Raw genomic sequence first — 22365 nt, forward strand, 5'->3', positions numbered from 1 at the left:
AATCTAGAAGCATCTGAAGTGAGTACAATGTGTGAAGGCAATGTGTTTTTAAGTGTTAGATTTAACTTAATTATGTATTCTTTCAGAGGAAAACAAGCATCAAATGTATAAGATGTTAGTTCATTTCACAGTAAAGCAGTGAAAATTAAATTTTTCATTTTAATAACCTTACTATATATGTAACCACAATATACAAATACATGAAATCACCACATGTAGAGGATATGCATGTTGTATAAATTCAAGCAAAACATCATATAAATACAAGTTAAATTATTCATTTTAGAGCTCTGTGGTTATTTCTGAGCTTAAGAGAGAAAAAATACTGCAAAGTAGCAGTTCTCATTTGTAGAAAAAAATCACATAGAAAATAATCCCAGAATATCTCTGAACTCTGGAATACAACTAACCTTACTATTTCCAAAGGACCAAGTTTGCTTATAAGATATATGATTTTTTAATAGAAAATAGAGCTTAGTAAGAAAACACAGTAAATTTAAAGCAATAGTGTTATTTATGCTTATTATCCAGCACCTATGAATTAACTTCATGCAAAAAAATGCAACATTTCCCCAAATTATTATTATAGTAAGTCAAACAATTTTTGTTACAGAAATATTTCTCAGCCTATTTTTAAAAGGTGAAAAAAGTGAAAGAAATAATTATTCAAACATGTTACCTCTCACTTTCACCTCCCACTCCCAAAGTTAAGTTCATACTTACTTTAAGTGAATAATGTGTTCAGTTATAAGAAAATCTTCTGTAATAACAATGAAACATGTCTCAACAAACAGCGTCTTAAGTTAGAGAATTTTACAGGACCTTAGAACTGAATGAAGTCTTCATGTAGGAGGAGCTCTGCTTTATCCGCCAAATTTAACTGTCATGACAAAATGTGCATTCAAAGCAGGTCAGCATCCAAGACCATATTTGTCAAGATTCAGAGGAAATCACAAAGTTCATTTGACTGACTCTCTTTCCCTTTTAATTAGTTCCTGATAAGCATTTCAGTATGCCAATGTTATTTTACTGTGTGAGTCACCACACTGGGAATTAAAAGATAATCCAAAGGTAAGTATGTGATTGCCAGGTCTGTGTTGTTCCCTTAGATCAGGGGTCTCAAACTCAACTCAGCATGTGGGCCGCAGAGCAAGATCACAGCCATTTGGCGGGCAGCACTAGGTCTACAAAAGGCAACTGTTACACAACACTTTTCTCACTGCAGTTGAAAACAAAACAAAATCAGTACAACAAGCACAATCGTACATGCAGTTTACTCAGTGTCACAAAACGACCAGAAACTGTAGTTCGCATCACAACTGCTGTTAACTAAGCTAATATCTAGCTAGGATGCTAGAGAAATGAAAAATACAAGTAGGCCCCTAGGCTTACTTAATTTTATCCAAAATATTTTGAACTTCGTGGATTAGTCTGCGGGCCGCACAAAATTGTTAGGCGGGCCGCATGCGGCCTGCGGGCCGCGAGTTTGAGACCCCTGCCTTAGAGTGCACTTAAAGTACTTCACTATTTTGAGTTTCATATATCTTTAAGTCTGAAGAGTCATAAATGGACAAGGAATCTAAAACCTGGATTCTACTCAAGGCTCTCTCTCTCACAATCAGCTAGGTGACCATGGGGAATTTCCTTAACATCTTTGGACTTCAGTTTCAACAAAATCTCAGATATAATCTAGTCTAACCTTCAATTCCAAAAAAAAAATTGTCTCCTCATTTGCCCTAAGTATCTGTGATTTCTAAAGTCCTTGGTGTTGTAATTAAAATGTAGTGTTATATATGTTTTTTTTTTCTATTGAGAGTTTCTCAAATATTTCTTTGAATAACCAAACAAGATTTTATTTCATCCCAGAAAAAATTAAATAAGGACACTTAGATCATCACCAAATTATCCTTCATCCTTCAAATCCCTGCAGAGTTTTTAATCCACTCCTGATTTAATCTCCATGCCTAGGAACTATGAAGAGTCATGAAACTAGCATACTTTGATACTTTTCTAAAGTAGATGAAACAATGTCAGTGATTTTTTCCAAAAGAGGAATGAATTGAGACTGGAACCAGTTTACATAACCACTTAATATTCCAGTGGACAAAAAGTATCTTCCTTGTTTTGAAACACAAGTTCAAACTTAATAACTTCCCTCAGTTACCAAAGATATATTTTACACTAAATATATGATTTTTTTAAAAAAAGCAAGGAGACAGAATAAAGACAAGATCACGGACACAGCTTTTCCTCCATTATTAATTTTGTTTTATCCTGAGAGTTTCTTTTCTTTTTATTCATTTTTATAATTAATGCTTCACCTTAAACCTGTGGGTCGCGACCCCAGCAGGGGTCGAACAACCAAAACACAGGGGTCGCCTAAAGCCATCGGAAAATACATATTTATTATACAATACATTTTTAAATAAAATATGTATCATCTTGGCACACTGAGGACCCAGGTTCGAAACCCTGAGGTTGCCAGCTTATGGATGAGCTCATAGACATGATCTTATGGTCACTGGTTTGAGCCCAAGGTTGCTGGCTTGAGCCCAAGTTCAATGGCTTGAACAAGAGGTCACTGCCTAAGCTGGAGCTCCACAATCAAGGCATATATGAGAAGCAATCAGTGAACAACTAAAGCAATGCAACTAACTACATGTTGATGCTTCTCCTTTCTCTCTCTTCCTGCCTGTTTGTCTCTTACTGTCTGTTTCACGTTCTTAAAAAAACAGAGAAAAGAAAATAATTTGCTCACATTTTGGTAATAAAAACAAAAGGAGACCTAGATTTAAAATTCTTCCTTTTCTTATAATTGCAATTTCCTTTTTTTTTTCTAAAACTTTTCATATATATATTTAGAGAGAGGAGAGGAGAGGAGAGAGAAAGAAGGGGGAGAAGCAGGAAGCATCAATTCGTAGTAGTTGCTTTCCACTTGTGCCTTGACAGAGCAAGCCTGGGACTTTGAACCAGCAACGTCAGTGTTCCAGGTGAATGCTTTATCCACTATGCCACCACATGTTTAGCTAACTAAAATTTTAATTAACTCATTTGTCTTCTTCTGTTACAAAAAATCTCTCTAGGCAGTTTTCTTCTAGTCTCTGTTTCCACCAAAATTCTTGGTCCTTGCAAATATTTCTTTATATTATGTTTTATGTTATAAAGGAAAAGTATACGTCAAAGAAATAGAACTATAATAATATCTTGGAATGACACAATGCATTTATCTGTAGACATGCAAACCCAGAGTTAAATATAGTCAATAAAATGCAGTTTGTACCAATGCATCATGCCTCAGATGTTAAACTTCATTAGATATGAAATTCTACCCTGATTTGATCACTTAACCAGTGAAATCATCAACTAAGCTTTGCTTCTGGGTATGAAAAGAAAGACACTAAAAAGACAACTCTTCTTGAAATTCTGAAAATCCTATTTGGTGACTTTCTGAAGACATCAAGAGAAGTTGCAATAATACTTGTGTGCAGCTCCTCCCCCCCCAGTTGGAAGCTAGTCTACACCAAAATCAAGAAAGGGCATAAATCCACATATGAAGCAGGCCAAAGTCAGTGTCCCCCAAAGGGTGTGAAATGAAGAGGTACATCAAAGCCTCAAGGTAGGAAAATTCTTCAAGATAGTTGGGACCAAGCATTCTTCTGATACAAGATGATACAAATGATTCTGCAAACAGTCTGCATTTAGTCTCTGGAAGGGGGCCACCAGAAACTAGGCAAAAAGATTTAGGCCTAGGGCCCAATTTCAATAGAGCCAAAGTCCAATTAAACAACCAAAAGCAGATGGTAGGGTAGGAAATAATAGCTGAAGTACAATGCTTACAAAGTCTCCCAAGGGGCCCAAATCAATTCCAGAGGCAAAGCACACATTAGGCTATTTCCAGACATCTTACCTGCTAAAAGACAATAGTTTTCCAAGGCACAGGGCTGTGTCAGAACTGATACTTTCTAGGCTGATACCATGAAGTGGAGCTAAGATGGGTCTAGGGTAGAAAAGTACTAACTCTGGGCTCTCTAGCAGGAACAGACAGGTATTATTTTATTTTATCCATTATCTGCTGAGACAGCTGAGGAGGTACTATATAAGTTTTACAAATGGATATGATTCAAGTTTCAATAGGTTAAATCACTTTCCGAAAGTCAAAAATTCAGGAGAAGTAAACTCTAGGTGAGCCTGACAACTAGTCCAGGGCTCCTTTTGCAGAGGCACACTACTGTTAGGATACTTTCTGATCTCTCAATAGGCAAAATAGTTGACTAGCAGGAACCATGATATTTCCTTCATTGTGTAAAGCTCTGCAACTTCCATTCTGTTGACCATCAAAACAGGAAATGGGTATTTCTGAACTTGTGTTCAAATCAGGCAATCAGCAAAGATAGTATTTAATTTTCCAAAGTGCTATTTCCTTTTTAAGGTTAAGGGATATTAAGCAAAATCAGTAAAAAATAGATGAAAATAATGTTGACTACATAGTTTTTATGTATGCACATGTACACACAGTTCTTAACACAATTCTCTGGATTTAATAACAGTTTTTTAACATTCAAGCCTATGTCGAACTACTAAGGTTCTGAGGGTTTTTTTTTTTCTAAATCATAGCACCAACAGAAAGCTAATTTAAAAAGTTATTTGGTAGAGTTGGCTATGATACAGAAAAAAACAGTGTCTTATAAAGAACACACTCCGTGATACAAAAGACATCTAAACTGCCTGCTTTCCCCGAAATCCAGTTTTTTATTCTGAAACCAACTAATTTATAAACTCTGAATTCCCCTCCAGACAACCACAGATTCAACAGCAGGAGACCAGAGCTGAGCTTCTCAGGAAATGTACATGAGCTGGGAAATACATGATCCAGTGCCCAGATTAGTATGAGTCTTAAACAGACCCACAGACTTCAGAGGTCAGCAGTGCTAGCCTCTAGTTTTTATTCACTCACATTTATTCAACGGTTTATAAAGCAACAATGTGCCACACACTGTGCTAGATGGTAGGGGTACAAAGGTGAGTTAGATACTATCTCATGTAGTATCTAAAAGGTGGTCTCATGTCCACCTTTTAGTTAGAAGGATAGAAACTAGAAACTATTGTGTAATTACACTTCTGCTCCTGATAATATCAAGTTGAGGTATAATAAAAAAGTATATATATTTGATCTTTGTCCCAAGTTCCTGGGACAAAGATCTTAAAAACCTTGGAATTTCCTGAATGATAGGAGTATCTTTTGTTATTCTTTTTTTTAAAAAAAGATTTTATTTATTCATTATAGAGAGGGAAGAGAGAAAGAGAGAGAGAGAAGGGGGGAGGAGCAGGAAGCATCAACTCCCATATGTGCCTTGACCAGGCAAACCCAGGGTTTTGAACCAGCAACCTCAGCATTTCCAGGTTGATGCTTTATCCACTGTGCCACCACAGGTCAGGCTCTTTTGTTATTCTTAATGAGTCCCTTTCAGCCCTTGAGTTTATGTTAATGAGGTGACTACCTGTGAGCCCAAGATAGCTTCAGGAAGAGCTTGTTGAATGAGAAACCAACCAAATGCTTAGAGGGTTGGAAATTTCAGTCCTACTTCCTGAACTCCAGGGAAGGGGAGAGGGGCTGGAAATTGAGTTCAATTACAAATGGCTAATGATTTAATAAATCATCCCTGTGTAATGATACTTCCACAAAAACCCTTAAACTTGTGCAGAGAGCTGCCACATTGGTGAACACACCAAGGTGCAGGGAAGGTAACACACCTGGAGAGAAAATGAAAGCATCTTGAGCTGCCGTACACCTTCCCCACCCCCAATACCTTACCTTATATATCCTTTCCATTTGGTTGTTCCTGAGTAGTATCCTTCATAATAAACCAGTAAAGTGTTAACCTGCATGGTCTTTGTTAACTACAAATACTTGCAATGTCAGAATTGAATTGAGTGATAGGATGCCAAGTTGGCATTAGAGAATCTGGGACCATATAATTGGTTAATGTCGGGTATTGGGCAAATAAATTTGTAAAATGTGATTTTATGCTCACTTTGTTTAAAATGGCTGCTGCTCGTGTGATGTGTTGACACGTGATAGTGCTGATTGCCTTTCTGCTTGGGAAGAGGCTTGATTATGATAATGTATGCTGGAGGAGGGGTTGTCACACTGAAAAGTTTTAAAAGGAGGAGCTAGGAGAACATTTTGGAGGAGACCAAGTTGTTGCAGGGGAGAAGCCACCTGGTGGTTAGAGAGAAGGCAGCAATACGGTGGGGTGCTGAAGGGGAACAGAGGTGAGGGGCTTTGTAAGCTCTGCTGAACTGGTGAGGGCCTTTGATTCTAGGAAAACTTGGATGAGTCAGTGGCTTTGGGAGCCCTGAATGGAAAGGGAAATGTTTTTCTGCTGTGTGTATTTACTCACTTGCTGGGTGCAAGCTAGAATTAAAGGTAATGGCCCACCACTTCTTGGCTCCATTGTTTCATTACCATGTGTCCGAATCTAACGCGAACCTGCATGTGCTTGGTGGCCGCTATGGTCGCAACTACTGGCTTTACACCAGGGAACACCTCAGATACGTCAACGTTCTTTATGATTATTTCTTTAGATGCCATATAGCCCCCACTTTGGAAAGACCTAGGTCTTTCAGGAAGCTTATCAAAATAAAGTCATCTAAGCCCTGGCTAGTGGCTCAGTGGATAGAGTATTGGCCCAGCGTATGGACATCCTGGGTTCATTTCCTGGTCAGGGCACACATGAGAACTGATCATCTGCTTCTCTTCCCCTCTCTCTCCTCCTTCTCTGCCTCTTCTCTTCCTGCAGCCAGTGGATTGATTTGTTCAAGAGTGCCCCAGTGCCCCAGGCACTGAGGATAGCTCAGTTGGTGCCAGCATCAGTCTCAGGTGCTAAAAACAGCTCAGTTGACTAGAGCATCAGCCTCAGACAGGGGTTGCTGGGTAGATCCCTGTTGGGGTGCATGCAGAAATCTGTCTATCTCCCCTCCTCTCATTTAAAAAAGTAAAAATAAAAATAATAAAGCTATCTGATAAAATAAAGCAGACACTGCTAATTGTTTATTAGTATCCATTCTCCTACACTTCCTTTAACCAATAGAAATTCATGAGTTGTAGCTGTGTACTTAGCCTCCCAGCTAGCCTTTATTTTCCAGACTGTTATGCAGTTTGATATGAAAATATGGTGGAAATTTAGACAATGATATGCAAGCAGCAGTGATGCGTGCAATCTCCGGATATGTTTTGACAGTATATTCTCTTGTCCATTTCTTTCTCTCTCCTCACTCAACCAGCACAGACATGAGAGTTGGAGACATATTTAACCACACAGACAAAGTCAACATACTAAGAGATGACAAAGCAACAAGGTAAAATAAATTATCCTGGGCCTTGATGACTTTCTGTACCAATGGTACCTTCCCACCTTTGATCTGTTGCTTGAGCCATAATATTTTGAGGACTCTTGATTATTACAACTTACCTTGTACTCTAAATAATGTAGAAATAACTCTTTATTAAAGTGAAATTCATATTACTTAATGTGTTACTCTTTTCTTTTTCGATAGAGACACTGAGAGAGTCAGAGAGAGGGACAAATAGGGACAGACAGACAGGAAGGGAGAGAGATGAGAAGCATCAATTCTTCATTGCAGCACCTTCGTTGTTCATTTATTGCTTTCTTATATGTGCCTTGACTGGGGGCTACAGCAGAACAAGTGAACCTTTTGCTCAAACCAGCTACCCTGGGCTCTAGCCAGCGACCTTGGGCTTCAAGTCAGTGACCTTCAGGCTCAAGCCAGTGACCATGGAGTCATATCTATGATCCCATGCTCAAACCATGACCTCATGCTCAAGCTGGTCAGCCTGCACTCAAGTTGGCTGAAACTGTGCTTAAGCCAGTGATCTCAGGGTTTTGAACTTGGGTCCTCCATGTCCCAGTCCAATAGTTTATCCATTGCACCACCTCCTGGTCAAGCTAATGTGTTACTTTTTCCAAAGGCATTTGCTCATGGATTCTAAAAATCAAGGAATATATAAAATTCAAAGGAAAATATGCTAATGGTGTTTCATACCCAGAGGTTTTTGTTTTGTTTTTCCTTCCTTTAAATTTCAGAACACCAATAACTGGCAACTCTATCACCCCTTTAAGTTAAGCCCTGTCTCCAAGCTCTCACATGTTTGTTTCTCCAGTTTGTAAAGTAGTCCCCTCCCCCTTATCCACAGGATATACATTCTAAGACCTCAGTGGATACCTGGAAACTTGAATAATAATAAACCCTATATATACTATGATTTTCCTACGATACAGTTTAATTTATAAATTAGGCATTGTAAGAGATTTACAAGAATAAACAACAATAAAAGAGCAATTATAACAATATATTTTAATAAAAGTTATGCAAACGTGGTCTCTCTCTAACTTTTTTAAAATTTTTTAGTCCAAACTTATTCCTGAATCTATATAACGATCCATTACTTGCAGTAAATGGGATCCCTTGCAGAAGTCTCAATGCTTTCTGGTGCAGCATGTTGCCATATTTGGAAATATTTTTAGTTCATGTCTTTCACCCACAAATATAATGTGTTTTTCATCTTAACTGAACACTTACCATGTATTGTGACCCAAACTTTTACAGCTTGAGGTCAACAGCAAAACTAGTACAAGTTTCTTTTTACTTTTTCACAATTTCATGGATAGAAGACCTATTCTCAACATAGATCTTTTCTTTTTTTCTTCTTTTTTAAAATTTTTTATTTATTGATTTCAGCAAGAGAGAGAGAGAGAGAGAGAGAAAGACAGACAGGAACATTGAGCTGCTCCTGTATGTGCCTTGACCAGGGATTGAACCTGCAGCCTCTGTGCTTCAGGTCGATGCTCTAACCAACTGAGCTATCCAGCCAGGGCCTCAACATAGATCTTAGCAACCTGGGCACATGGATTTATTTCTTTCCGTATTAGGTCAAGAGCTTTCACTTTTAATTTAAAGGGAATGCTTTACGGCTTCTTTTTGGCATATCAGAATTGCCACATCACTACTCTTGCATTTTGGGGTCATTATTAAATACAATAAGAGTTACTTAAACACAAGCATTGTGATACCATTATATTCAATCTAATAACCTAGAGGGCCACTAAGTGATTAAAGAGCAGATTGTGTAGATAGCAATGATATGCCAGACAAAGAAACGATTTCCGCTCCAGGCAGGACAACACAAGATTTCATCAAACTAGTCAAAGAGCATACTATTTAACACTGACAAACTGTATATTTCTGGAATTTTTCATTTACTATTTTCAGACTGTGGTTGACCATGTGTAACTGAAACCGCAGAAAGCAAAACCACAGATAAGAAGAAACTGCTGTCTGTGATTTCCTTAAGAACAAAAAGTGTGCCTTAGGTTAGTGCCTCTGTAAATAAAGTTCTTAGAGTATAACAGATGCTCAATGAGTAGGTATTGAATGCTTCCAGTGAAAGTAACCAAAATAGCCACATTTCCTCCCTCTTTTTTCTCCACACATAAGTTTTATTCTAATGCAAATAGCAAAATGCAAAAACAAAGATGACAGATATAGGCTGATATTGTTGGTTTAAGTTGCTTGTCAGACAGTATATTTAATAACTAACCATGTTATTTAGTCCTCACTAAAACCCCATGACATAGACACTACTATTGACATTCCCATTTTACAGAAAAGGTAACTGAGGCTCAGAGAAGTTGAAAATTTTCTCATGGTCTCACTTTTAGGAAAAAGGTTGAAATAGGAATTAGAACCCAGTATTGCTTAACATCAAAGGACACTTTCTAAGCTACAATGTAGTCCGCCACATTATCTTCTAGAAGTGGCCTGGCAATGTTTGGGTGGCAAGGGGGAAAATCAGCCTGGATTTAAGAATGAGTTATAGATAGCTAAGCCAATCTAAATTACATGCTGTGTGAGTTGCCAAATCAATGTAAATTAGATCAGGCTTGTAAGAAAATTTTGCTAGCTTCTTGATCAATAAATACCTTTACCTTGATAATCTGTACATTGGGAAATTTGTTAATCTGGTCTGAACCTTGGCACTGAAAAACTTCAGAAAACTGCTTTGGAATGATAAGTGGGACTGCTATATTGTAATATTGTATAAATGTTTCAGAGGACAATGAAAGAAAATAGTGTAGACCAAAAAAAAAAAAAAAAAAAAAAAAAAGCATTAGACTTCACAAGATCAGTTTGAATGTATTATAGTATATTATCTGCTATCAAGCATTTTATTAATCATTTAATTTCTAAATTTGCTATTGTTTAAGAATACTGAAGCACACATAAAAGTCAAAACAGGCCCTGGCCTGTTGGCTCAGCGGTAGAGCGTCGGCCTGGCGTGCAGGGGACCTGGGTTCGATTCCCGGCCAGGGCACATGGGAGAAGCGCCCATTTGCTTCTCCACCCCCACCCTCCTCCTTCCTCTCTGTCTCTCTCTTCCCCTCCTGCAGCCAAGGCTCCATTGGAGCAAGGATGGCCCGGGGCGCTGGGGATGGCTCCTTGGCCTCTGCCCCAGGCGCTGGAGTGGCTCTGGTCAAGGCAGAGCGACGCCCCGGAGGGGCAGAGCATCGCCCCTGGTGGGCATGCCGGGTGGATCCCGGTGGGGCGCATGCGGGAGTCTGTCTGACTGTCTCTCCCTGTTTCCAGCTTCAGAAAAATACAAAAAAAAAAAAAGTCAAAACAGTACAATGAAATTGCATGTGTCCATTAGCTAGATTCAACAATTATCAAGATAAAATATTTATTAATCATATCACAAGAACTGATGTTCCTACTCTCAAAGATCAGGAAGTATCATGTTTACAGAATCTTACACTGGTAATACTGAAACAAATCTAAACCTTCCAGTCTAACACCCTCTTTTTATAGCCAAGTAAACCAAGGCTCTGAATAGAGAGATCATCTAATCAGCTCATTTAGTTACTAATAGCCTATATAGGAATCTGTTTCTACTCTACCACACTGCTATTTAGTATTAATCACTTTTTAATTTATTTGAATCCTTTGAAAATAATTAATGAGAGCCTTTTCTCAATAAACTTATTAAAGAAAACTAAGAATTATTCGTATTTTTAATTAGTTCGTATTCGCCAGATACAAGTCTTTGCTACCTAAATTTTTTTCTAAGAATACAAGTTATAAAACAGCTCTCTCATTTACCCCCTTTAAAATTTAATTGTATTATAAAGTAAATAGTTCTTCAACCAAAAGTGTTCAGAGAAGCAATCATATAGAATTTTACCTTAACATCATGATCTTTCCCAGTTTGTCTCTTGATAATGCTGAGACAGGAACAAAACGCATAATGAACTTGTTAATGAACTAGTAACAGGAAACCAGAGTGTACTAATGTGTGTCCTTGGATGCAGCCTTAATAACGTTAGGAATTTAAGACCCAGCTGGAGCCTGGAAAACCAGCAGACAATTCCTAACAACCAGAGCACACCAGAATTTCAGGAAAGATAATGATCAACAATACATATTAATTTTTTCAAGTTGCCATTCTATTAGTGGCATATGGGTTTTTAAATCTTCTAATGGGTTACTAAATTGAATTTCAAAACCATCTCATTTATAAATATTTACACTTAATTTAGACAAACACCACAAATTTTACAGAGTATATTTACTGCATATTAACATTTGATTTCAAAGTGGCCATATCTCCTGAAAAGAGAACTGTATCTTTTACACTAATAATGAGATGATCTTAACAGCATAATATCTGTGAAGAAATGTTTTATTTCTTTTCCCAAACTATGACCTACTGTCTCCTTAGGTTACTGCCATTGAATTATTCATTCATTGAGTTCTGTGCTAGGTAATTGAGATACAACAATAAAAAAACAAATTCTTGCCTTCACTGAACTTGCATTCCAGTAATGGAGATAGATGATAAACAAATAAACAAGTAAAAATAAGTTAGGTAAGATAAATGCCATTAAAAATAAAGCAGGGTAAGGAGCTAGGCAGTGATGGGTAGAGTGAGACAAAGAAGCTATTTTAGAAAAGATAATCAGGAAGACCTCTCTAGGGAAGGACCTGAATAAAAAGATGGAGAAAGTCACACAGTTAACTGAGTAGAGAATGTTTCAGGCAGGCTGAATAGCAAGTGTAATGAGCCTTAAGAGGAACTGTGACGGGTGGGTTGTGGCATGGAGCCTGTGTTGCTGGAACAGAGTAAGCAAGGAAGGAATAAAAGAAGAACATGTCAGAGAAGTGGAGGGAGCCATTTGTGTGGTGTCTCAGAGACCATTTTAACCTTTGGCTTTTGTTCTGAGTGTGATGGGGAGCCATTGGAAGGTTTTGATCAGAGGAGTATATAAAATTAGTTATGTCTTAGAGATAACTCTGGCTGCTGAATAGACAATAAATTAGATGGGTATAAAATGGAAGTAGGGAGATAACTTGGGCAGCTTTTGCAATTGTCCAGCCAGAAGTTGATGGTGACTTGCACTGTGACGGTGAGAAATGCCACATTCTGAATATATCTTTAGTCAAGACAGGTATGATTTTCTAAAGGAATAGATGTGGGGCATGCAAAAGAGGGGGTAATCAAAAATGATGCCAAGCTTCTTACTCTAAACAACTAGGAAATGATGATGCCATATATTGAAAGGGGGCATACTGGAGGAGGAGCAGGCTTGGTGGCATATATAAACAATAGAATACTACGAGGCTGTGAGGAAGAAGAAAATCTTACCTTTTGTGACAACATGGGTGGACCTGGAAACTATCATGCTAAGTGAAATAAACCAGGCAGAGAAATAAAAATATCATATGATCTCACTCATTTGAGGAATCCAATGAACAATGTGAACTGAGGAACAGAACAGAGGCAGAGGTGGGATCAAAGGGACCAGAGGGAAAGTAGTCAGAGGGAAAGTGGAAGAGAAGATGGGATCGGTGGGATCAAAGGGACCAGAGGGAAAGTAGTCAGAGGGAAAGTGGAAGAGAAGATGGGATCAGAGAATGGAAAGAGATTAATAAAATTATAATATATATACATAACACAGCATTATAGAGAATAGGACAGCAAATCCTGGAGGGAAGGGGGGAAGGCATTGGGGGAGGGGGTGTGGGGGGGCCAAGGGGAACACGGGGGTGGGGGAGATATATTCTGTGGGACACTTGAATAAACACAATAAATTAAAATCATAAAAGAAATTTAAAAATTTTAAAAAAGAATTTAGTTTTGAATATGAAAAGTTGGAGCTGCTCATTAAATTTCCAAGTAGATATGCAGAGATATTTGGATATATGAGTCTGAGGCTTAAGAGAGAGCTCAGTACTAGAGATAAAAATTGAGAGTTAATGGCATATGCATGGTACTTAAAGCTCTGAGACTAAATGAGATTTCCTGGTGATCATTTGTTTAGATTGTATAGCAGGGTTAAGCATGGATAACTCTAAAACTAGAAAACCAACACTCGCTGGGTGACTCGGTAGATAAAGCATCGAACCGGTGTTTTAAAGGTCATGGGTTCAATTCTCAGTCAGGGTATGTAAGAGAAGCAAACAATGAATACATAACTAAATAGAACAACTAAGTGAAACAACAAAATGATGCTTCTCTGTCTGTCTGTCTGTCTGTCTCTCTCAAAATCAATAGAAAACATTTTTAAAAGAATTTTAAAAAGTTTTTACATAAAAGATATAACTGGAAAACTAAGAACTCTAGAGAATTACCATAACGTTAAAGAAAGATGATCCAAGCTTCGTTTACATGAATAGGAACAATACAAAACAAAACTATTGGTCTCTTTCTAACACTGTGATTTTATCAACTCACTTTGCCTCTCTCGATTTTAGGGCCCCCATAAATAAAATAAGGGAATTGGTCTCGATTAGTTCCAACCCTGCAATGTGGAGCTTTAGGATTTTCCCAGAGAAAGCTCAAGAGTCTCTAAGAAGGTGACCATGAAAGCAGATCACTTCTTCACTCTTTACTTCAAACTGAACAAACTATTTTTTTTATCTGTCCTTATTTATTAAGTTTTAGCATAAAATTTCTTTTGAAGAAAAAGTCAATCAACTAAAAAGAATTTGGAAATGACTAATCTACATAACTCCCTAAGGTTCATTTCAGTTCTCACATTTTCAAACTTCTCTATTTCTTCTGGTTTTTATTTCCCTGACATACTTCACAGTGTCTATGTGTTGACAGTATGTATCACAATGTTGTGTCAGAGATATAGAAAATGATCCATTAAATTTCTTTTTAGAAAAAAAATAAACAAATGTATTAGTTTGTTAATCCCATCACAAATATTTTATGATGATCCTTAAATTCCAGCCACTCTTTAACAGAATAGACAGAATGTTGAAAACTCAGATAAAAACCTGCCTTCCTGGAATGATCAGTGAATCATTGCATTAAGTAACAATTATTGGACACCAATATGTTGCAGGTATTTTGTTAATTCTTACTTATATCAAGACCTATTGCACCCTTTCCCTTTCCTCAAAGGAAAAAAAAAAGAAAGAAAGATGAACATTTCCTGATTGAAACAATAATCAAATATCACTAGAAAAATTAAATGATGTTCTTTAGTCTTATTCTTTTTGTCCTTTGCTCTCAATTATAAAAATACATTACCCTGCATAGTCTCCTCTCAGAAGGAATTCAGTCATTTTTTTTAAACGTATTCTAAACGTATTTATTTTAGTCAAAGTTTTAGCAATGTTAACACTGCATTGCTAATCACTAAGTTTCTAAAAGCCACACAGATTTGTTTTTTATAAGACTTATTATTTCAAAAGCTCTTACACTATATAGAACTTTTCCTTGCCTGGCTGGTGTCAGGTACCACATTAAAATATGAAACTTCCTTACTTATAGACATCTCATTCCCCATCTCATTCCCTTCCTTTTCAAGTTTGAAGGCCAACTAATTTTGTGTATGTCCATGTAACAACCAAGGAGCAATAATTGAAGATCTATCTGGAGAAGAGTTGTTTCAGTATTCAGAAGATACCCTTAAAAAAGTCCTCCAAACTCATCAAACTGTGCACATTAAATATCTGCAGTTCTTTGTGTATCAATTATATCTCATTAAGCTGTTAAAATATATTTTAAACTTTTATTTTTTCCAAATTTTTATTTATTCATTTTAGAGAGGAGAAAGAGAGAGAGAGAAAAAAAAGAGAGAGAAGGGGGGAGGAGCAGGAAGCATCAATTTCAATATGTGCCTTAACCAGGCAAGCCCAGGGTTTCGAACCTGTGACCTCAGCATTCCAGGTTGACACTTTATCCACTGTGCCGCCACAGGCTAAGCCAAAAACATATATTTTTAAATCTTCCTTTTTCTTATGTCACCAAATGGTTGCACTGATACCTTATTACTACTACTTTCAGTTGAACTTTTTGGTAGATTCCCCATCAATCCTTGTGTGCTGTGTTTAAATGTTGAGAGCAAAGCTGGGTATGATTTTCCTTGGTTTTGAGTTGCTCTCCAGCATATGTATATGTGACATGCATTTAGAAGAAGACACAGAATAGCTGAAAGAAATACAGATACACATACTAAACTGATTGTCCCAGGTTCATATCTTAGTATATTGTCTAAGAGCATTAAATCTGGAGTCAGAGTGCCTGAATTTGAATCTCAGCACTGTCATTTACTGAGTGATGTTTGAGAATGCATTAATCATCTCTATGCCTCAGTTTCCACACCTTTAAAATGACTATAGTATTAAGGCTTACTTCACAAGATTGTAGTGAGAATTAGATGACTTGATATGTGTAAAGCACCTACTATGTGCCTGGCACACAGTAGCCTATGTATGAATTAGGTGATAGAAGGTTTTGATTGGAAGAGTGAGCAGGGGGTAAATAAAATAAAGCACCAGCTGTCCATTTACTTGCCAAGATTTACCCCTCATCACCTACTGGGGCTACAAATCCAAATATTGGCATCACTCCTTTGTGATGAGCTTCCAAAACAGGATTTTTTTTCTAAAAACCCAGTGATATCTACATAAAGTATTCGAGAGGTCAATGTGGAAATAAGCTGATAGGTGTTAGTGTTTCACACTTGCACAGCATAATCAATTCTTATCTTGGGTATTTTGCAAAGTACAGAAACTAGGACTGGTAAATTTTAGTGACATGTAAGGAATAAATGTGTGAATACATAAATGAAATTTTTAAAATCCCCAAAGAGGGAGAGTAAACATAATGAAACAGTGTCAAAAAGGAAAGAGATGAGAAAGCAAGAATTGTTAAGTCATCAAAGACTTCATTCCCACACTTGAAAAACATGCCTAAACCTCTTGCATTTTTTTTAAGAAAGAGAAACTATTTACTGTAAATACTTAACAGAAATCCCTCAAGTTTCACTGTTGATATAATAGAGGCCCCTCCTTTGGCAAAAATACAGCAGAGACTGTCTCAGGATACCACATTGACAGATAATTATGGTCCCCTAAACATTAAATAACAATGACTAGATCCCTTCCCTCGTTTATTACTTCCACATGCCAGACTAGGGTGCAGAACTGTAGGAGCTCAGAAGCGAGAATAAAGGATGGTAAGAAAGCCAGTGGAGAAAAGCAGTTATTTCCACTTCTTCCTAAAGGTTGAAATACTTAAAGTAGAAGTGAGGGGTGGGTAATGGAAAATATTCTATCGTTCTTTCAAGTAAACATATAAATCTGACTTGTGATATTTATAGATATTTATAAACACTTGAATGAATATCTTTTGCACCTTTTATAAGTGTTAATGTGCCATTTCCCCCCAAAATTACTTCAGCAGTAAGGTGGCCAAGTATAAGTCTTCAGAAGCCTTTACAAAGTCCTCACTCATATACACACAAGTCAGGTAACCATTGCAAAAGGTACAGATGGGTGTACAATGTCTGCCTTTGGGAAGCAGAAGGAAACAAGGAAAACAAGGGGTAAGTCCAGGACAATGTGGAATCAAGGGCCAAGTTGTTGAGGATGGTCTCTAAAGGCATTCAGAAGAGACAGAGAAGGGAAAATACATACTACTCTTCTGAGCTACATTATATCAAATTGTTTACTAAAAATATTCACCTGGATGTCTCCCAGGCAAGTCCAACTCATTATGTTCAAATCTGAACTCATCCTCTTCCTCCCTCACCTAGAGGTGATCATCCTCCTGTGTTCCAGATTTCAGAGAATGGCACTGCTATCTAGTTAGTCAAGCCAGATAAGATAACCTCTCTTTGTTCTCTCCTTTTATTTCATCTACAATCAATCCATCATGAAGTCCTGTCAATGCTATTTTTTAGTTACTTTTTGAATTTGTCCACCTTTCTCTATTCCCACCACCATGGCCCTGTTAATGTCATCATCTTCTTCATGCTGCCTCTTAACTGGGCTTCCTGCCATCATCATGCTTACCCACCTCCAACCTATTCTCCACTTAGCAGCCACCATTGAAAAAGTAAATCGGACTTAGTTAGTCCTTTCACTTATAACATATGCCACTGCTCTTCAATTTCCACAAAATAGGGTTCATGGTACACAAGGCACCTCACGATTTAGCTTCTGCTTATCTTCTGTACTTGGATCCCTTCACTCCTCAATAAAATCATACCAAACATTTGGACTTTTCCCAGATATCTCATGAATTTCTTATGCTTTGTTGCCTTTGAACTAGAAGCTTCCTCAAAATGCAGTAGGGCAAGCATGTTAGCAAGAAGTCCAGTTGGAAAATATTTTCAATATTCCAATGAAAAGATAGTGAGATCTTCCAATTTATCATTTGAAACTCCACTCAGACATAATCCCCTTGCTAAACTCATAGCCTGGGTTTTAATAAACCCATATGGAAAAATGCTTCCAGCTCTCATAGTATTCAGTAGACTGTACCATAATTATCTCTTTAACTCTCTACCTCCCTGGATTAGACTGAAAGTTTCTTAAGAGAAGGAAATATATTTTGATTCATCTTTAAGCTCTTGGAGTCTAACATACAGTGCATATGTGATAGGGCCAGGGAAGGTAGGTCAGAGGGAGAAAAAATGTGAGAGAGAACTTGAATTGTCTGCAATGGCAGAACTTGAGATGGGTCCAAGAAACATGGTTTTTATTTAAGACAATCTAAGATTATTGTGAGTAAATTTGGCCTATCTGCATTTTTCTTATTTTATGTCTCAGTGCCTTCCAGTTCAAAGGCAACAAAGCATAAGAAATTCATGAGATATCTGGGAAAATGTCAAATGTTTTGACATTTGATATGGCCTTCCATATGATATGATATTGGCCTTCCACATTACAATGTATCTTTTGGCCTTCCACATTACAATGTATCTTTTGGTATGATATTGGCCTTCCACATTACAATGTATCTTTTGCCACACTGCATGTGATTCTCATTTACTATGTCACTCAAATACTAAAGAACACAGGTGGATTCTAATTTCAAGCTACATAGATGCTGCTTACTATGAACATTTTATAAAAAAAGTTCAATAGCTGTGAAAAGTTCAGTGTTTTGAAATCTTGTTCATTAGGTTTGGTAGAACACATTTAATTTCTTAACTACCATCTAAGATATTTAATATGAGACAAATACTAATGATATCAATCATCATTTATATTTTCATGAATGGTAAGTTAGTAACTCTCCCTGGTCCTCATCCTTTATTTGAGAAGAATCCCCCAAAATAAGGTCATCTCTAAAATCAGGAAATGCCTTCTGTATGAGCCTCCCTTTGCCACATTACTTTTCTTGTGTCTCTCCTCTTTAAAGACATAGTCTTCTGAATCGTCTATCACTTTCATATAGCTGTCACACTTCTGTGAACGAACAGATTCTTAGCCTTAACACAAATGCACATACTCATGCCACCTCACCAGACAAATAACCACCAAACACCAAAACAGAGAAAGATTTAGTGACGTGTCTTGTAAAGAGCACTAGACTGTGAGTTAGGGGACCTGAGTTTCGTCCCTAATGTTACGTTACAGACAAACTTCCTTTTTTCAGGACCTCAATTTTCTCAACAGTAAATAAGCTTAATGACCTTCAATGTCACATCCAACTCTAATTATTAAAAAATATATTTAAAAATAAATTTTACTTCATTACAAACACATTTATGTCATACAATTTTAAATATATTTTAATAAAATTAAAACTTACCTTTCAAAATGTGTGAGAGATTCAGCCACTTCTTGTGAATTGTCTCTGCAAGCCCTATGTGAGAAGAGTTATATGGGTTACAAGCAAATTTATAGAAAAAGACCATTAAATGTTATAACTTTCGGAAAATATCTATGAACATTATTCAAATAAATAGTTTTCTTTTATAAGATGTTTGAAGTAACATAATTTGTGTGGATTGGCATCATTCACATTATTTTAATCATCAGAAATGGAGTAATTACTACTGACAAAGTGAAACAGTACAGACTGAGCTATTACTCAAACTATCATGATGTGATTGGAAATAAAAGGAAACTACTAAAGGTTATAATTTGTTTACAAAAGGTATATATATTTTTAAAATATCACTTAACCAATAGTTTAAGTACAACTCATACCAGTCTACTCCAACATTATACAAAGACAACATGATTTTAAAAGACCTGGTGTACCAAACGGAGTACTACAGAAGGAACCTTCAAGTCACTAGGTCTTGCTTCTATACTCTACGCATCACATATGAATGTAACATTCTTCTTTTTATAAACCTCTCTAGTAATAAGATTCCACAAAACTTTCCTCAGGAACCACTTCCAGTATTTCACAATCAAGATTCCCACTTAAGTCTAACTGAAATCTCCCGTGGCTTTTCTTAAGTCTATTTAATCATCTAAGAATAAAGAGACTATTTGTTGACTATTATTTGCATCTGAGTCATTGATATTTTAAGACAATTATAAAATTATCCCTCAGGCTTCTCATCTTATGAGTTAATAAACACTGTTTTTTCAATATCACCCCCAGAGTACGTCTCATATCCTGTGACCTATTTTCTGGGGTTTTTTTTTTTTTAGATAAATGCCTTGTTTCAGGGTTCTGCTAAGGTCTTCCTGGATCTGAGTTTCTTTTTTTCATGTTTTGCCCTCTAAAACTCATTAGCATGCATTTAGAATGTCCACAGGATCTATAGAATCTGCTCCTTCTGTAAAATTTTATCTCCTAGAATAACATTCAGCAATAATGCCCAGATTATCGAAAATATACCTGCATTACCACAGTGAAAAAAAAATACAACTTAAAAGAAAAATTTAAGTCCTAACTCCAGCTCACAAAATGAAGTAAGGACAATGCAGTTTTAAATTTGTGGTATCCCTGTCCAGAGGCCAAGACATTATTCAAGTGCTTTTCTCAGGAACCAAATGTTTAGACTCCTGGGAGGAAGCCAGAAATCTGGAGTGGGTGATGTGGTTTTTGGCTACCCACAATTCTTATGTCACCAGAAAAATATTTGGGCTGAGCACTACATATGCGTCCTCATTTCCAGACCACATCACTTTATGAAGTTAGATTCTTTGCAGAATTACATAGTGTATCTCAAGGTACATTTTTATGGTCTAATTGCCATATGTTATATATTTTAAGTTTGAGCTTTTGGAAATTATGAAGGTTCTGCTAATATTAAAAGTTGTCTTTTACACAGTAGCACAACAACTAATGTCTCTCCAAAATGTCTGTCTTACATTGCTGAATCAGGCTCTCAGCAAGAGAGAGCAGTGGTTCCCCTCTATGTTTAACCCTAACATGGTTTACAATTGGGACCAATCCTACATGTAGGCAGAATAGGTATCAGCTTTGTAGTGAGAATGGAGGGGATCTAAAATTCAGTCTAGTTTAATACCTAAATTGGTCTTTTGGGTTTCCAAATGTCTCCATTTCAATAAGACCTACAGTGTGGTCATACTATTTAGAATTCCAACCTGCACCAATTCTCCACTCCCAGGCACACATAACACTCCATCCCTGTATTTTTCAAAGCATGTATTTCCTAGTTAATTAGTTGGTTATTCTTTCCTTTATTGCCTGTCTCCCTCTTCTAAACTGTAGCTCTATGCAGCGGGTATTTTTGTCTATTTTGTTCACTGATAACACCCAAATAGTTAAAACAGTAACTGAAGCACATTAAGTGCTCAATAAATATGTTGTGAATGAATGAATGAGTTGAATAAATCTCTAAGGGATAGCTAATATACAGATTGGCACTATGACAAGCTCTATATTTATATACTAGTGAAGGCATCAATCATTGGTTAAATCACTAAGTTGAAAACAAAAATAGTAAGTATAATTTATCCAACTGCAATCATTGGATGTTGCTTTCATCTATTTTAAAACATTTACTCAGTGCTCACAAGTCGAATTTCATCATTATTTTGTTAGATATACTGATTCATATACACAATCACAAATGTGTCACTTATAAATACTTACACAAAGGCACACATGCAAGAAGCAAAAGGAATAGAGGCGGAAAATAGTAGAAGGCAAGTGAAAATAAAATGGAGAGAGCCATGGATTGATTTGTGAAGTGGTAGCAGCAAGTGGTTTGCAGGGAGCTGAAAACGAGTAAAAAAATGTTCAGGAAAAAATGGAGAGATGTTGTCAGAACATAATCAGAAAATATCTCACCTGGATCTCTCATGAACCTTAATTTTGATCAGGTGAATAAGTCAGCCTCACTCCATATAAACCATACTCCTTTTATTCCTGCTTCTGGGGTCCTTACCTATTAAAAACCTGAGATTTTAATACCAAACTTTTCTCTCCCAAGGTGACACAGCTCCTTATTTTCATTAAGGTGATACAGTTCATTTCCTCACACTAAAAAGAAAAAAAAAGAAATCCAAACAAAGGTATTTGGTTACCTTAGTTAACAAAATAGAAATGAAGTGTTAGACTTGCTTTCTCATGTGACTGCAAGCCTTCCCATTCTTAGGAAATAAGTTCTCAAACAGAACAGGAAAGCTGCCCCCTCAATTTCCTCCTTTTTGTGCTTTCCATTTTCATTTCTTATCTCCAAATGAGTTATTTTTAAGTAGAACTGACTAAAAGGAAGAACAAAGGGAATGCTGATACCACTTTAGACTATAAAAGGCATTTGGAAATAGTAAGAAATGTCTGTATCTCCCTCTTCTTGTTATAAAATCCTGTAACATTTACAGCATGTTTATGGAAACAATTTGTTTGAACAATTGAAGGAAAGTGTCAGCATTTCAAAGGCTAGACACACTGGAAGGCACTTATTTTAATTTTCAAGACATGATTAACATTTCCTCATCTGTCATTTTCTAAGCTTAATTTTTCATTACACTAAGCTTTCAAAGTAGTTTATATTTGAAAAATAATATGAACGTATAATAGCTTAACAGGTCTTTAAAATTTAGTCTGGC

General features: G+C 36.7%; 1 protein-coding gene across 4 annotated transcripts in view; it reads right to left on the bottom strand.

Annotated features, from left to right (window-relative positions):
- Window positions 1-21851, bottom strand: part of IL13RA2 (interleukin 13 receptor subunit alpha 2) — a 77515-nt gene extending 55664 nt beyond the window's left edge. The window contains exons 1-2 of one of the 4 annotated variants that reach the window (XM_066356416.1): window positions 21605-21851; window positions 19136-19189 (exon numbers count right to left, since the gene is read on the bottom strand). The gene's annotated coding sequence lies outside the window, so the exon portion shown is untranslated. Of the gene's footprint in view, window positions 1-723; window positions 893-11260; window positions 11361-19135; window positions 19190-19581; window positions 19709-21604 lie in introns of those variants that run through there. The other 3 variants (XM_066356417.1, XM_066356418.1, XM_066356415.1) reach the window with 3 other exon arrangements.
- Window positions 21852-22365: the final 514 nt, after the last annotated feature.

Source organism: Saccopteryx leptura, chromosome X (genome assembly GCF_036850995.1).
Source record: "Saccopteryx leptura isolate mSacLep1 chromosome X, mSacLep1_pri_phased_curated, whole genome shotgun sequence".
NCBI classification, from domain to species: domain Eukaryota; kingdom Metazoa; phylum Chordata; class Mammalia; order Chiroptera; family Emballonuridae; genus Saccopteryx; species Saccopteryx leptura.